Source organism: Mobula hypostoma, chromosome 2, assembly GCF_963921235.1.
Source record: "Mobula hypostoma chromosome 2, sMobHyp1.1, whole genome shotgun sequence".
NCBI classification, from domain to species: Eukaryota; Metazoa; Chordata; class Chondrichthyes; order Myliobatiformes; family Myliobatidae; genus Mobula; species Mobula hypostoma.
In genome coordinates this window covers 193378113-193394592 of record NC_086098.1, presented here as the reverse complement: position 1 = coordinate 193394592, position 16480 = coordinate 193378113, and positions in this window count along the sequence as shown.

Sequence of the window (16480 nt, the reverse complement as noted above, 5' to 3'; positions counted from 1 at the left end):
CTTATACACTGAAGTGAGAGGAGATGTTAGCTACATCATGCAGATTGCTCAGATCTCATCTGGTTCATTAGGATTCTATAGGAAGGAAAGCTAACTTCTATTACTTTGACTTCACCAAAGAAGTGGCTCTTAAATACTTTCTGAAATTATCCCGCAATCCATGCAGTTATGTCACAATTGCTAAGTTGGACAAAAATAATCACCTGGTAAGACTTAGATAACATATTTGGCCACTGCAAAGCTCCTTGCAATCCAGAAGACCTTGAAAAGTCATCACAGCCTATGAGGGGTGATTGATAAGTTCGTGGCCTATGGTAGGAGTCAATTTTGGAAATCATAGCACATTTATTTTTCAACATAGTCCCCTCCTACATGTACACACTTAGTCCAGCGGTCGTGGAGCATACGGATCCCTTCTTTGTAGAAGTCGGCCTCTTGAACCTCCAAAAAGTGGTCCACAGCAGGGGTGATTGATAAGTTCATGGCCTAAGGTAGAAGGGGGAACGTGGACTCAGACCATGAGAGGCCTGCGTCGGTCATTTTCATGCCTTACAAGGCGCAGATTGGAACATCAAACATCGAACTGACTACAGCAATGTGTGATTAAGTGCCTTGCTCAAGGACACAAACACGCTGCCACAACTGAGGCTCGAACTAGCAACCTTGAGGTAACTAGACGAATGCCTTAACCACTTGGCCACGTGCCAAGAAGCTAAGGTAGAAGGCGATGAGTTATTAACTTCAAACTTTCTGCATAATCACTCAAAGAGTTGAACTGCACGTGCATGTAACGAGAGCTGTATAACTCATCGCCTTCTACCTTAGGTCACGAACTTATCAATCACCCCTGATGAGTTATTAACTTCAAACTTTCTGCATAATCACTCAAAGAGTTGAACTGCACGTGCATGTAACGAGAGCTGTGTAACTCAACGCCTTCTACCTTAGGTCACGAACTTATCAATCACCCCTGCTGTGGACCACTTTCTGGAGGTTCAAGACACTGACTTCTACAAAGAAGGGATCCGTATGCTCCATGACCACTGGACTAAGTGTGTAAATGTAGGAGGGGACTATGTTGAAAAATAAATGTGCCAGGTTTTCTAAAATTGACTCCTTCTACCTTAGGCCACAAATTTATCAATCACCCCTCGTTTAATCCCTAAGGAGCAAAGTATGATTGTGTGTAGTTGTGTGGAAATGCACAATCGATCAGGTTCACTCGCTTACCATGTCTTCTCAGCCACACTTTTCCTTGAATACATCTCATCTATTTCCTGCTTCTCTGCTCTCACTCAAGCTCATCTCAGATAGATGTCTTCTATTCCTCCATTCAGTGAATCATCCTTTGCGGTTCTACCACCTTCAATAAGATTCACCCAGCAGACATATCTTTTCCTTCCCTCCCTTTCAAAATTTCATACAGACCCTACCCTTTGAGGATCACTTGTCTGCAATTCCATCTCAGCCTTTCCAAGCACTTTCCCATGCAACAGCTACCTTCTAACTCCCTCGCTTCCCATCATCCAGGTGAAGCAGAGATTCATTTGCAATTCTTCCAATCTAATCTATGTCATTCGGTTTCCACAATGTGCTCTTCCTTACCATGCAGAAAGCAAACACACATTGGGTGACTACTTTGCAGAGCACAAGGTTCCGTCCACAGTGGCTTTAATTCTCCATCACATTCCCATTCTGTCTGTGTTCTACAATAGTTTTCTAATAAGCCCCAATGTTAACTTGAGGAACAACAGCTGTGTTACAACTGCTAAGTTAGAAAAAAAAACTTGGTCATGTTGCAAATTTCCATATCTAGGATCAGTTAGTTCCACTACATCAGATAACTCACTGTCTCTGTTTACATCAGCCCTGCTGTAGCTCATCAATTTATGAGAAAGGCTCAGTTTTTCTACCTTCTAAATCTTTCCCTACAGCTCTGTATCTCACAAGTTTTATGTTCCTTTGTTCATGCTCTCACTCAAGCTTACAGTGTAGAAACTTATAAAATTATGAAAGGGATAGATAAGATAGACAAGAAAGTTGTTACCACTGATAGGTGAGACTAAACTAGAGGACATAGTCTTAAGATTCGGGGGAATAGATTTAGGATGGAGATGGGATGGAACTGCTTTTCCCAGAGAGTGGTAAATCTGTGGAATTCTCTGCCCAATGAAGCAATCGAGGCTACCTCAGTAAATATATTTAAGACAAGGTTGGACAGATTTTTGTGTAGCAGGGGAATTAAGGGTTATGGGGAAAAGGTAGGTAGATGGAAATGAGTCCATGGCCAGATCAGCCAGGATTTCCTTGAATGGTGGAGCAGGCTTGACAGACCAGATGGCCTACTTCTGTTCCTATTTCTTATGTTCTTATCTCTTTAACATATCAACCAGACGACAATACCTACAACTTATTCTCACAGCAACCCTGGCCCCCACTCTATCAGAAATTTTCCTATGAAACTTAAACTAACTTTATTTTCTTGAAACTTAACGAACTAACTTGTTAGTTTTCATGGAAGAAATCTTACTTTATTGATGTTTGAGGAGAATTGGTATGTCACAAAAGACACTTGCAAATTTCTACAGATATACTCTGGAGAGCATTCATACTGGCTGCATTGCTGTCTGGAGGGGCCACTGCACAGACTGCAGGAAGTTGTAAACTTGCCCAGCTCCATCATGGGCACTAGCAGCCTCTCCAGCAGCCAGGACACCTTCAAAAGTGATGCCTCAAAATGGCAGCCTACCGCCATCACAGAGGACATGCCCACCTTTTATTGCTACAATCAAGGATACATTACAGGAGCCTAAAGTCACACAGTCAACTTGTTGGAAACAGCTTCTTCCCCTCCGCCATCAGATTTCTGAATGGACAATGAACCCATGAACACTTCCTCAGTATTTTCCCCTCTCTTTTGGCACTACTTATTTATTTTGCTTTTTATATCTACTTCTTATTGCAATTTATAGTTTTTATTACTATGCTGGTGATATTAAACCAGATTCTGATTCTCTCTTTCAGTATTCTGACAAAGGGCCGTTGATCAGAAATGCAAACATTAATATTTCGAAGGGTGCTGCCTGACCTGCTGATTAAACAGCATTTGGATGAAACATTGGAGGTAACAAAGACACTGAGTGTACTTTAGATTAGATTATGAGAACACGCAGTCCTTTTTTATTATCATTTAGAAATGCATACATGCATTTGGCTGGCACCAGGGCAGGAACGGATTCTCAATATTCCTGGATTTCAATGCTTTAAAAGGGATAGAGAGGGTGGAAAAAGGGGAGGAGGGGTGGCATTACTGGTCCGGGATACTATTACAGCTACAGAAAGGGTGGGTAATGTAGCAGGATCCTCTTTTGAGTCAGTATGGGTGGAAGTCAGGAACAGGAAAGGAGCAGTTACTCTACTGGGGATATTCTATAGGCCCCCTGGTAGCAGAAGAGATACAGAGGAGCAGATTGGGAGGAAGATTTTGGAAGGGTGCAAAAATAACAGGGTTGTTATCATGGGTGCCTTTAACTTCCCTAATATTGATTGGCACCTGATTAGTTCCAAGGGTTTAGATGGGGCAGAGTTTGTTAAGTGTGTCCAGGACGGATTCCTGTCGCAGTATGTGGACAGGTCAACTAGGGGGAATGCCATACTAGACCTAGTACTTAGTAATGAAGCGGGTCAGGTCACAGATCTCTCTGTGGGTGAGCATCTGGGGGACAGTGACCACCGCTCCCTGGCCTTTAGCATTATCATGGAAAAGGATAGAATCAGAGAGGACAGGAAAATTTTAAATTGGGGAAGGGCAAATTATGAGGCTATAAGGCTAGAACTTGTGGGTGTGAATTGGAATGATGTTTTTGCAGGGAAATGTACTATGGACATGTAGTCGATGTTTAGAGATCTCTTGCAGGATGTTAGGGATAAATTTGTCCCAGTGAGGAAGATAACGAATGGTAGGGTAAAGGAACTATGGGTGACAAGTGAGGTGGAAAATCTAGTCAGGTGGAAGAAGGCAGCATACACGAGGTTTAGGAAGCAAGGATCAGATGGGTCTATTGAGGAATATAGGGAGGCAAGAAAGGAGCTTAAGAAGGGGCTGAGAAGAGCAAGAAGGGGGCATGAGAAGACCTTGGTGAGTAAGGTAAAGGAAAACCCCAAGGCATTCTTCAATTATGTAAAGAAAAAAAGGATGACAGGAGTGAAGGTAGGACCGATTGGAGATAAAGCTGGGAAGATGTGCCTGGAGGCTGTGGAAGTGAGCGAGGCCATCAATGAATACTTCACTTTGGTATTCACCACTGAGAGGGAACTTGATGATGGTGAGGACAATATGAGTGAGGTTGATGTTCTGGAGCATGTTGATATTAAGGGAGAGGAGGTGTTGGAGTTGTTAAAATATATTAGGACGGATAAGTTCCCAGGGCCTGATGGAATATTCCCCAGGCTGCTCCATGAGGCGAGGGAAGAGATTGCTGAGCCTCTGGCTAGGATCTTTATGTCCTCGTTGTCCAGGGGAATGGTACTGGAGGATTGGAGGGAGGCAAATGTTGTCCCCTTGTTCAAAAAAGTTAGTAGGGATAGTCCGGGTAATTATAGACTAGTGAGCCTTACGTCTGTGGTGGGAAAGCTGTTGGAAAAGATTCTTAGAGATAGGATCTCTGGGCATTTAGAGAATCAGGGTCTGATCAGGGATAGTCAGCATGGCTTTGTGAAGGGCAGATCATGTCTAACAAGCCTGATATAGTTCTTTGAGGAGGTGACCAGGCATATAGATGAGGGTAGTGCAGTGGATGTGATCTATATGGATTTTAGTAAGGCATTTGACAAGGTTCCACATGGTAGGCTTATTCAGAAAGTCAGAAGGCATGGGATCCAGGGAAGTTTGGCCAGGTGGATTCAGAATTGGCTTGCCTGCAGAAGGCAGAGGGTGGTGGTGGAGGGAGTACATTCAGATTGGAAGATTGTGACTAGCGGTGTCCCACAAGGATCTGTTCTGGGACCTCTACTTTTCGTGATTTTTATTAACGACCTGGATGTGGGGATAGAAGGGTGGGTTGGCAAGTTTGCAGACGACACAAAGGTTGGTGGTGTTGTAGATAGTGTATGGGATTGTCTAAGATTGCAGAGAGACACTGATAGGATGCAGAAGTGGGCTGAGAAGTGGCAGATGGAGTTCAACCCAGAGAAGTGTGAGGTGGTACACTTTGGAAGGACAAACTCCAAGGCAGAGTACAAAGTAAATGGCAGGATACTTCGTAGTGTGGAGGAGCAGAGGGATCTGCGGGTACGTGTCCACAGATCACTGAAAGTTGCCTCACAGGTAGATAGTTTAGTTAAGAAAGCTTATGGGGTGTTAGCTTTCATAAGTCAAGGGACAGAGTTTAAGAGTCGTGATGTAATGATGCAGCTCTATAGAACTCTGGTTAGGCGACACTTGGAGTACTGTGTCCAGTTCTGGTCACCTCACTATAGGAAGGATGTGGAAGCATTGGAAAGGGTACAGAGGAGATTTACCAGAATGCTGCCTGGTTTAGAGAGTATGCATTATGATCAGAAATTAAGGGAGCTAGGGCTTTACTCTTTGGAGAGAAGGAGGATGAGAGGAGACATGATAGAGGTGTACAAGATAATAAGAGGAATAGATAGAGTGGATAGCCAGCGCCCCTTCCCCAAGGCACCACTGTTCAATACAAGAGGACATGGCTTTAAGGTAAGGGGTGGGAAGTTCAAGGGGGATATTGGAGGGAGGTTTTTTACTCAGAGAGTGGTTGGTGTGTGGAATGCACTGCCTGAGTCAGTGGTGGAGGCAGATACACTAGTGAAGTTTAAGAGACTACTAGACAGGTATATGCAGGAATTTAAGGTGGGGGCTTATATGGGAGGCAGGGTTTGAGGGTCGGCACAACATTGTGGGCCGAAGGGCCTGTACTGTGCTGTACAATTCTATGTCTATTAAGAAATGATACAATATTCCTCTGGAGTGATATCACAGAAAACAGGACGAACCAAAGACTAACACTGACAGAACCACATAATTATAACATATAGTTACAGCAGTGTAAAGCAATACCATAATTTGATGAAGAACAAACCATGGGCACGGTGAATAAATTCTCAAAAGTCCCTGAGTCGATCGACTCCCAAGTCCCCGATAGCAGGTGGCAAAAGGGAGAAACTCCCTGCCATAAACCTGCAGCACCATCGACTTGCCGATGCCTTAGAAGCAGCCGACCACAGCTGACACTGAGTCCATCCGTCCAAAAACTTTGAGCTTCCCACCAGCCTCTCCGATACATTCTCCTGAGTGCCATCCTCTGCCGAGCGCCTTCGACCTTGCCCCAGCTGCTGAAACAAGCAAAGCCGAGGATTCTGGGCCTTCTGCTCTGAAGATTCCAGTTACCATACAGTAGCAGCAACAGCGAAGCAAGCATTTCAGTAGTTTTCCAGATGTTCCTCCGTACTCTCACGTCCGTCTCCATCAAACCACTTTGTGTGGGGGACAGCAACACCCATCACCAATAATGGGATAGTAGCACTACCAGTAGCAAAACTGACAGAGCAGATCTCTGTGACTAATATTTTTAATTTTTTTACCATTAGTTTTATTTGTCACATGTACAAACAGTGAGCTGCATTGTTTGCTTCCAATCAAATGAATGAGGGTTGTGCTGGGAAGCCTGTATGTGTCAGTGTCACCATGCTTCTGATACCAACATAGCACCCCTCAACTCACTAAACCGAACCCGTTCATCCTTGAAATCGGGAGGAGACCTGAGCACCCGGAGGAAACCTATGCAGTTACAGGAAGAATTACAAACTCCTTACAGACAGCAGCAGGAATCGAACCCTGATCTTGCAGCACGTGCTATAATAGTCTTATGCTAACTGCTACACTGCCATGCCGCCCCTATAACATGATTTTCTGCCTTCTGTTACTGCTTCTTACTTTGCATTACCTCAGAATACTGATGTGATGAAATTAGCTGTATAGCTGGCATACAAAACAAAGATTTTCACTGTACTTGGAGGTGTGTGACAATAATATATCAATTTCACAATTCAGATCTGTTAAATTTAGTCTGTGATAGGTAGTCATTGAAACAGCATAAGACATAAACTTACTGATCTCATCCACACTAATTTACCTGTTCAAAATTCATCTGATACCATTGACAGAAGTTTCCAGCACACTGCTTGTGAAGACAACAATCTAGAGCATCTCCTGATATCACGATAAAACTGCAAAGATGCTAAATAAGATAGGTCAAAACAGATCCGGCAGCTAAAAACTGAGCATTCATTAAGCACCGTAGACTACGTGCAGTAGCGAAAATGCACACCACCAATATTTATAGCCTCTTGTCCCAGCATATCCCTGCCACACCTACTATGATGAAGTTAGGAAATTAACCCAGTTTGTAGTTGGAGTCAGTATTACTAAAAAAAAAGCAAATGCAATGTTAGTATTCATTTTGAGAAGATTAGAGTATAAAAGTAAGGATATAATGCTAAAACCTTATAAGGCCTTGATCAGACCATATTTGGAGTATCTTGAGCAGTCTTGGGTCCCATATTTAGGGAAGGATGTGTCGGCATTGTTGAGGGTATAGAGAAGGTTTACAAGAACGAAAGGGTTAATGTTTGAGGAGCATTTGGGCCTGTACTCAACTGGCAGGTGTGCTTATAGAAATTTTTAATCTCTCCCTCTCCAAGTGTAGAGTGCCCTCCTGCTTCAAAATATCTACCATTGGGGTACCGCAAGGCTCAGTGCTGGGACCCCAGTTGTTTACAATATATATTAATGACTTGGATGAGGGAATTAAATGCAGCATCTCCAAGTTTGCGGATGACACGAAGCTGGGTGGCAGTGTTAGCTGTGAGGAGGATGCTAAGAGGATGCAGGGTGACTTGGATAGGTTAGGTGAGTGGGCAAACTCATGGCAGATGCAATTTAATGTGGATAAATGTGAAGTTATCCACTTTGGTGGCAAAAATAGGAAAACAGATTATTATCTGAATGGTGGCCGATTAGGAAAAGGGGAGGTGCAACGAGACCTGGGTGTCATTATACACCAGTCATTGAAAGTGGGCATGCAGGTACAGCAGGCGGTGAAAAAGGCGAACGGTATGCTGGCATTTATAGCGAGAGGATTCGAGTACAGGAGCAGGGAGGTACTACTGCAGTTGTACAAGGCCTTGGTGAGACCACACCTGGAGTATTGTGTGCAGTTTTGGTCCCCTAATCTGAGGAAAGACATCTTTGCCATAGAGGGAGTACAAAGAAGGTTCACCAGATTGATTCCTGGGATGGCAGGTCTTTCATATGAAGAAAGACTGGATGAACTGGGCTTGTACTCGTTGGAATTTAGAAGATTGAGGGGGGATCTGATTGAAACGTATAAGATCCTAAAGGGATTGGACAGGCTAGATGCGGGAAGATTGTTCCCGATGTTGGGGAGGTCCAGAACGAGGGGTCATAGTTTGAGGATAGAGGGGAAGCCTTTTAGGACCGAGATTAGGAAAAACTTCTTCACACAGAGAGTGGTGAATCTGTGGAATTCTCTGCCACAGCAAACTGTTGAGGCCGGTTCATTGGCTGTGTTTAAGAGGAAGTTAGATATGGCCCTTGTGGCTACAGGGGTCAGGGGGTATGGAGGGAAGGCTGGGTTCTGAGTTGGATGATCAGCCATGATCATAATAAATGGTGGTGCAGGCTCGAAGGGCCGAATGGCCTACTCCTGCACCTATTTTCTATGTTTCTATGTTTCTATTGTCCCTGTACCTAAAAAGACAAAGGTAACATGTCTGAATGACTGCCGTCCTGTCGTACTCTCCTCAATAATAAACAAAAGCTTTGAGAGGCCAGTTAAGAACTATATCTGCAGCATGCTGCCACCCATACTGGACCCCCTACAATTTGCCTACCAACACAACTGATCGACAGACGACGCAATAGCCACAGCTCTACACACCGTCCTTACACATCTAGAGAAGAAGGATGCTTATGTGAGAATGCTGTTCTTGGACTACAGTTCAGTATACAACACCATAATTCCCTCCAGCCTCGACAAGAAACTCAGAGATCTCGGCCTTCACCCTGCCTTGTGTAGCTGGATTCTGCACTTCCTGTCAGATCGCCAGCAGGTGGAAACAGTGGCTCCCTCACCTCTAACCCTCAATACGGGTGCCCCTCAGGACTGTGTACTAAGCCCTCTCCTTTACCCTCTGTATATCCATGACTGTGTCACCACCCACAGCTCCAATCTACAATTAAATTTGCTGACAACACTACACTGATTGGTTTAATCTCAATTTATAATGAGGCAGCCTACAGAGAGGAAGTCATCACCCTGACACAGTGGTGTGAAGAAAAGAACAGTCTAACCCCTATAGACATCAATGGATCTGTGGTTGAGAGGGTGAACAGCTTTAAGTTGCTCAACATAAGCATCACTGAGGACCTCACGTGGTCTGTACACACCAGCTGTGTGGTGAAAAAGGCACAACAGCGCCTCTTTCACCTCAGACGGTTGAGGAAGTTTGGTATGGGCCCCCAAATCCTAAGAACTTTCTACAGGGGCACAACTGAGAGCATCCTGACTGGCTGCATCACTGCCTGGTATGGGAATTGTACCTCCCTCAGTCGCAGGACTCTGCAGAGAGTGGTGTGGACAGCCCAGTGCATCTGTAGATGTGAACTTCCCACTATTCAGAATTAGGCCATTTATCCCATCGAGTCTGCTCCGCCATTCAATCGTGGCTGAACCTTTCTTTTCCTCCTCCTCAACCCCATTTCCCAGCCTTCTCCTCGTAACCTTTGATACCATGTCCAATCAAGAACCTATCAATCTCTGCCTTAAATACACCCAACAACCTGGCCTCCACAGCTGCACATGGCAACAAGTTCCACAAATTCATCACCTTCTGGCTAAAGAAATTTCTTTGCGTCTTTGTTTTGAATAGATGCCCATCTATCCTGAGTCTGTGCCCTCTTGTCCTAGAATCTCCCACCGTGGGAAACATCCTTTCCACATCTACTCTGTCTAGGCCTTTCAACATTCAAAAGGTTTCAATGAGATCCCACCACATCCTTCTAAATTCCAGCAAGTACAGACCCAGAGCCATCAAACATTATTCGTATGATAACCCTTTCATTCATGGAATCATCCTTGTGAATCTCCTCTGGACCCTCTCCAATATCAGCACATCTCTTCTAAGATGAAGAGCCCAAAACTGTACACAATACTCAAGGTGAGGCCTCATCAGTGCCTTATAAAGCCTCAGCATCACATCCCTGCTCTTGTATTCTCGACATCTTGAAATGAATGCTAACATTGTATTTGCCTTCCCCATCACCAGCTCAATTTGCAAGTTAACCTTCAAGGTATTATGCACAAGGACTCCCAAGTCCCTTTGCCTCTCAGACTTTTGAATTTTCTTCCCATTTAGAAAATAGTTCACACGTTTATTTTTACTACCAAAGTGCATGACCATGCATTTTCCAACATTATATTTCCAGACATCCCACCCTGCAAAAACTCATTTCAGGGAGGTAGCACCATCAATTTGCGAGAGACTCCCAGAACTTCCGGGAGAGGTGGGACGTCTGCAATAGAGTAGCTCCTTAGCAGCCAGATAGCTAGTTTAAATAACGTTAGCTATGCTAATGAACGAATGACACCTGTTAAACTCACCTCAACATGTCTTTTACAGTCTTAACCCACCATGGGCAATAGAAAAGTCATTGTTGCAAACAGTGCAGCGAGAAACGCTGTCATTATTTTTGACCCCTATTAGGCAGGGGTACACTTTAGTGTAGTCTGCGGTGACGTACGTTTTATATTTTCTTTTTTTGGAACACTTTCCCATGGCGCGCGCTCTCTTTCTCTCTCTCTCTCTCTCTGTCGCATGCTCTCTCTCTCTTTCTCTCGCGCTCTCTCTCTCGCTTTCATGATCTCTCTCTCGCGTGCTCTCTCTCTCTCTTTCTTTCGCGCTCTCTCTCTCGCTTTCGTGATCTCTCTCGCGCGTGCTATCTCTCTCTCTCTCTCGTGTGCGCTATCTCTCTCTCACACTCTCTCTCTCTCCCCTTGCTCTCTCGCTCTCAAAAAAATTGATTTCCGGGACATTGTATATAAATTGCGGGCATCAGGGAGCCACTATTAATATGCCGGAGACTCCCGGAACTTCTGGGAGAGGTAGGATGTCTGTATTTCATTTGCCACCTTCTTACCCATTTTCCTAATCTGCCTAAGTCCTTCTTCGTATCATCTGCAAACTTGGCAACAAAGCCATCTATTCATCATCTAAATCATTTATATACAGCATAAAAACAAGTGGTCCCAAAACTGACCCCTGTGGAACACCAGTAGTCACTGGCAGCCAACCAGACAAGGATCCTTTTATTCCCACTCGCTGCCTTCTTCCAATCAGCCAATGCACTAACCATGTTAGTAACTTTCCTGTAATACCACGGGCTCTTAACTTGGTAAGCAGCCTCATGTGTGGCACCTTGTCAAAGGTCTTCTGAAACTCCAAATATACAACATCCACTACATCCCCTTTATCTATCCTATTGTAATCTCCTCAAAGAATTCCAACAGGTTCGTCAGGCAGGATTCTGACTTCGTACTATTTTGTCCTGTGTCAGCAAGCACTCCATCACCTCATACTTAACAATTTACTCTAACATCTTCCCATCTACTGAGGCCAGGCTATCTGGTCTATAACTTCCATTCTGCTGCCTTCCTCCTTTCTTAGAGAGTGGAGTGACCTTTGCAATTTTCCAGTCTTCTGGCACCATGCCAGAGTCCAGTGATTTTTGAAAGATCATTTCTAATGCTGCCACAATCTCTAACGCTACCTCCTTCAGAACCCTAGGGTGACTTGTGTACTTTTAGGTCTTTCAGCTTTTTGAGCACATTCTCCTTTTTAATAATAACTGCACTCACTTCTCTTCCTTTGAACCCTTCAACATCTGGCACACTGCTGGTGTCTTCCACAGTGAAGACTGATGCAAAATACTCATTTAGTTCATCTGCCATCTCCTTGCCCCCTGTTATTATTTCTCCTGCCTCATTTTCTAGCGGTCCTATATCCACTCTCAACCCTCTTTTATTTTTTACATACTTGTAAAAGCTTTTACTATCCACTTTGATATTATTTGCTAGCTTGTTTTCATATTTCATCTTTTCCCTTCTAATGATTCTTTTAGTTGCTCCATCTCTTTTGTTTTATTCACATTCAGAGACAGGTTGTTGGCTCTGCACCAGTCCGTTAGCCGCTGCACCTCCTCTCTGTATGCTGATTCGTCGTTCTTGCAGATGAGACCCACCATGGTCATTTATAGGCAACAAAGAACAAATGAGGTACTTGAAGAGTATAGAAAATTTAAGAAAATACTAAAGAAGGAAATCAGGAAGGCAAAAAGAAGACATGAGGTTGCTTTGGCAGATAACGTGAAGGTAAATCTGAAGGGTTTCTACAAGTATATTAAGAGTAAAAGGATAGTAAGGTACAAAATTGGCCCCCTAGAAGATCAGAGTGATTGTCTATGTGTGGAGCCTCACGAGATGGGAGAGATCTTAAACGGTTTTTTCGCATTAGTGTTTACTCAGGAAACTGGTATAGCGTATATGGAAGGAAGGGAAACAAGCAGTAGTGTCATGGACCATATCGAGATTAAAGAGGAGAAGGTGCTTGTTACCTCACAGCGAATAAAGGTAGATAAATCCTCCGAGCCTGACATGGTATTTCCTCGGATCTTAAGAGAGACTAGTGTAGAAATTGCAGGGACCCTGGCAGAAATATTTAAAGTGTCCTTAGCCACGGGTGCAGTGCCAGAGGATTGGAAGGTAGCTCATGTTGTTCCGTTGTTTAAAAAAGGCTCCAAAAGTAAACCAGGTAATTACAGGCCGGTGAGCCTGACATCAGTAGTAGGTAAATTATTGGAAGGTGTTCTGAGAGATCAGATATACAAATATTTGGACAGCCAAGGGCTGATTAAGGATAGTCAACATGGCTTTGTGCGTGGTAGATCGTGCTTAATGAATCTTGTAGAGTTTTTCGAGGAGGTTACCAAGAAAGTAGATGAAGGAAAGGCTGTGGATGTTGTCTACATGGACTTTAGTAAGGCCTTTGACAAGGTCCCACATGGGAGGTTAGTTCAGAAGGTTCAGACACTAGGTATCCATGGAGAGGTTGTAAACTGGATTTGAAATTGGCTGTGTGGGAGAAGACGGAGAGTGGTAGTGGATGATTGTTTCTCAGACTGGAGGCCTGTGACTTGTGGTGTGCCTCAGGGATCTGTGCTGGGACCATTGTTGTTTGTTGTCTATATTAGTGATCTCGATGATAATGTGGTAAATTGGATCAGCAAGTTTGCTGATGACACTAAAATTGGAGGTGTTGTGGACAGCGAGGAAGGCTTTCAAAGCTTGCAGAGGATCTGGACCAACTGGAAAAATGGGCCAGATTATGGCAGATGGTATTTAATGCAGATAAGTGTGAGGTGTTGCATTTTGGAAGGACAAATCAAGGTGGGACATACACAGTAAATGGTAGGGCACTGAGGAGTGCGGAGGAACAAAGAGATCTGGGAGTTCAGATACATAATTCCCTGGAAGTGGCGTCACAGGTAGACAGGGTTGTAAAGAAGGCTTTTAACATCCTGGCATTCATAAATCAAAGTACTGAGTATAGGAGTTGGGATGTTATGGTGAGGTTGTATAAGACATTGGTGAGGCCAAATTCGGAGTATTCTGTGCAGTTCTGGTCACCTAACTATAGGAAGGATATCAGTAAGATTGAAAGAGAGCAGAGAAGATTTACTAGGATGTTGCCAGGTCTTCAGGAGTTGAATTACAGGGAAAGATTGAACAGATTAGGACTTTATTCCTTGGAGCATAGAAGAATGAGGGGGGATTTGATAGAGGTTTACAAAATTATGAGGGGTATAGACAGAGTAAATGCGAGCATGCTCTTTCCACTTAGATTAGGAGAGATAAATATGAGAGGACATGGCTTTAGGGTGAAAGGGGAAAGGTTTAGGGGGAACATTAGGGGGAACTTCTTCACTCAGAGAGTGGTGGGAGTATGGAACGAGCCGCCATCTGATGTGGTAAATGCGGGCTCACTCTTAAGTTTTAAGAATAAATTGCATAGATACATGGATGGGAGAGGTCTGGAGGGTTATGGACTGGATGCAGATCAATGGGACTAGCAGAATAAAGTTTTGGCACAGACTAGAAGGGCCGAATGGCCTGTTTTCAGTGCTGTAGTGTTCTATAGTTCTATTAGCTTTGACTTCCCTTGTCAGCCACGGTTGTACTATTTTGCCATTTCTTCACTTTTGGAATACACACGTTCTGCACCTTCCTCATTTTTCCAGAAACACACACCATTGCTGCTCTGCTGACATCTCTGCCAGCAGCTCCTTCCAATTTACTTTGGCCATCTCCTCTCTGATACCACTGTAATTTCCCTTACTCCACTGAAGTACTGCTATACTTCTACTTAGTTTGCTGTGCTCTGCTCCCGATGCTGATAGGGCCTCTGCAATGGCCAAATGCCCGTGAAGCTCTCTTTTTAAATAAGCATCGCTGACTGGCAACAAACCTCTTCGCAGTGCTTTGCTCCCGCCGCTGATATGGCCTCTGCAGTTGTGTGTGTGGTGCAATTACTATGCCACTGGTGAATTGTGACTGCAGTTCACAGATAGAACAAAGCAAAGGTATCTTCCAGATCTGCAACACCAAGGGGACAAGACCTTCAGGCACGTGGAAGAATCCTTAGGTTCCCTTCAGCACAATATCCTGATTTGGAAATACCTTGTGGATTCTTCTTTGCTACTAGATCTAAATCTTGAAAATCTCTCCCAGAGTATTTTACCAAAGGATTGCAGCAGTTCAGAATGGCAGTTCTCCACCATGGGTTCCAGGGCAAATAGGTATCAGTAATAAATGACACAAGAGATTCTGCAGAAGCTGGAAATCTTGAGCAACAAACACAAAATGCTGGAGGAGCTCAGTGGGTCAGACTGCATCTTCGGAGGGAAAGGCTGTGTACTCAGCCCCTGCTGTACTCACTGTACACCCATGATTGTGTAGCCAAGTTTCCATCAAACTCAATATATATATTAAGTTTGCTAATGACACAACAATTGTAGGCCATATCTCGGGTAATGATGAGTTTGAGTACAGAGAGGAAATTAAGAACCTGGTGGCATGGTGCGAAGACAATAACCTATCCCTCAATGTCAGCAAGACGAAGGAATTGGTTGTTGACTTCAGAAGGAGTAGCAGACCGCACGACCCAATTTACATCGGTGGTGCGCAAGTGGAACAGGTCAAAAGCTTTAAGTTCCTTGGGGTCAATATCACAAATGACCTGACTTGGTCCAGCCAAGTAGAGTCCACTGCCAAGAAGGCCCACCAGTGCCTTTACTTCCTGAGAAAACTAAAGAAATTTGACCCGCCCCCTAAAACCCTCACTAATTTTTATAGATGCACTGTAGGAAGCATTCTTCTAGGGTGCATCACAACCTGGTATGGAAGTTGTCCTGTCCAAGAGCAGAAGAAGCTGCGGAAGATCATGAACACAGCGCAGCACATCACACAAATCAATCTTCCGTCCTTGGACTCACTTTACACCGCACGCTGTTGGAGCAGTGTTGCCAGGATAATCAAGGACACAACCCACCCAGCCAACACACTTTTCATCCCTCTTCCCTCCGGGAGAAGGCTCAGGAGCTTGAAGACTCGTATGGCCAGATTTGGAAACAGCTTCTTTCCATCTGTGATAAGACTGCTGAACGGATCCTGACCCGGATCTGGGCTGTACCCTCCAAATATCCGGACCTGCCTCTTGGTTTTTTTGCACTACCTTACTTTTCATTTTTCTATTTTCAATTTATGATTTATAATTTAAATTTTTAATATTTACTATCGATTTGTAATCCAGGGAGCGAGAAGCACAGAATCAAATATCGCTGTGATGATTGTACATTCTAGTATCAATTGTTTGGCGACAATAAAGTATAAAGTATAAATAAACAGTTAATGTTTCAAACCAAGATCCTTCATCAGGAATGGAAAGGAAGGGGATAGAAGTGGACCAAAATGTTGTCTGTCTATTTTCCTTCAAAGATGCTGCCTGGCCTGTTGAGATCCTCCAGCATTTTGTGTCTTGTGGCTCTGATTTGCTGCTCCACTGCAAAGTCTCTTTAAGGTGTGCTTACCCTGAAAGAGTTAACATCCCCTCTTTGATGGAAATTCTGTAAGACCCTCTCTCACTTCTCCCCCTTTACGTTATCTATGCTGCTCTCCAGATCTTCAAATGTGCTCACGCACACACACAAGTGTATCAGCTTAATCCTATGACATTTAGTATTTGGCATTTCCACCCTGTGAAAAAAACCTTAATCTACTCTACTTATACCTCTTATAATTTTATATACTTCTATCAGGCCTATGGTGCT